The following is a 1,925-nucleotide window of genomic DNA, read 5'->3' as shown; positions in this document are numbered from 1 at the left end:
GCCTCTTTACCGAGGACCTTAGGGGTATCGCCTCTTTATCGCCTCTTTACCGAGGACCTTAGGGGTATCGCCTCTTTATCGCCTCTTTACCGAGGACCTTAGGGGTATCGCCTCTTTATCGCCTCTTTACCGAGGACCTTAGGGGTATCGCCTCTTCACCGAGGACCTTAGCTTGTCCCCCCTTTTTGGGACTTACCAGTCGACTGCACTGGAAAGCTGCGGTTCTGAATCGAAGGAAAATGGTTTCAGCTGCGTCCCCGTATGGGCCACCACTTGTCGCTTCAAAGAAGACTCGCGACGCTCGATCCTTCTGCAAGCTTTATTCCCCAGGAGGATTACAATACTTCTTCTTCTTCTTTTCTCCTTGCCCATCTCCCTTAAATCCTATCCCAGGGCCAATCTGTTCTAGCCACCAGGCGGCTGCCAATTGGTCAACGTCGGGCTTCTGTGTTCTGGGGCAGGGATTATGTCCAAATATGGACTTGTTTGTTGCAAGGTCTGAATGCATTAGGCGCCATGTTGGGGTGGAGGCGCTCCACATAAAACCACTTAAGACTTCCAAATCTCCACGCATTCCCACTGTTCCTCCTCCTTGGACCTCATGTTGGTTGTCTGGGACTTTAAGGCAGACTCCCACCCCACCCAACCCACAATCTGGATTGAGCTGGCCAGCAGTTTCAGACACTAGGTGGACTGAGGCTGCAGGTCCGACCAACTTGGTCCTTTGAATTTTGGCGATTTCCTTCTTTCGTTTTGTTTTTTGTTGCTCTTGGGGTGTTGCTTTTAGGTCAGTTGAAGGCTCATCACTCCTTAGAAACAGCAAGGACCTTGGGCCATCCAGGGGTAGTGGCAACAGTTAATGGTAATTGTGAGCAACACGTAAGCCAACCATAAGAGAAATCATCAGTTTTCTTAGCCTGTACAACTTTTAACAATCAGAGATACCTTAAATAAGTTAGGAAAAAACATATAGATTACCTGATGACTAGGAACAATCACAGAGGCTCAAGAAATATGAGCAACCAACAAAAGGCCTCTCCCTCAAGGGAAATAATCAAGCCAACATCACCCACAGTCAATACAATGGACGTCATGGACATGTCTGATAAGGAATTCAGAATATTTGTAGTGACTAAACTAACTGAGATGGAAGAGAAAAGAGATAAGGAGCTCCAGGAGATGAGGAAGTCCTTTCATGACTTGAAAGAAGAAATGGATACCTTAAACAAGAACCAGATGGAACTTTTAGGATTGAAGAATGTGATACAGGAAATCAAAACCTCCCTTGAAAGTATTAAAAGTAGGTTAGACCAGGCAGAAGATCGAATCTCTGATGTTGAAGACAAAACATCTGACCTAGAAAAAAGTATCAAGAAGATTGAGAAAATAACGATGAAAAATGAGAATAATATACGAGGAATACTGGATACCATCAAGCGCCCCAACATCCGGATAATTGGTATTCCAGAAGAGGAAGAAAATAATAAGGACCTAGATAATTTATTCCATGAGATCCTGGAAGAAAACTTTCCAAATCTAGAAATACAGACCCTAGAAATACATAGGACCCCCTAGCAGAATCAACCCAAGAAGGTCCTCTCCAAGGCACATCATAGCCAGACTGGCAAAAACAACAAAGACAAGATACTAAAGTAGGCAAGAGGGAAATGCCAAGTTACTTACAAAGGTCACCCCATCAGGCTGACATCGGATCGGAAACAATGCAGGAAAGGAAAGAATGGGGAAGCATAGTCAAAGTGTTGAGTGAAAAACAATTTCAACCAAGAATACTATACCCGGCAAAATTATCTTTCATATGGGAAAAAAAGATAAAAACATTCTCGAATAAACAAAATTTGAAGGAATTTACCAACACCAGACCAGCTCTTCAAGAGGTTCTGAAGGGAGTACTATACCAGGAAAAC

Source organism: Tupaia chinensis, unplaced genomic scaffold, assembly GCF_000334495.1.
Source record: "Tupaia chinensis unplaced genomic scaffold, TupChi_1.0 Scaffold147980_1, whole genome shotgun sequence".
NCBI lineage: Eukaryota > Metazoa > Chordata > Mammalia > Scandentia > Tupaiidae > Tupaia > Tupaia belangeri.
Note: the sequence above shows the minus strand (reverse complement) of the source record.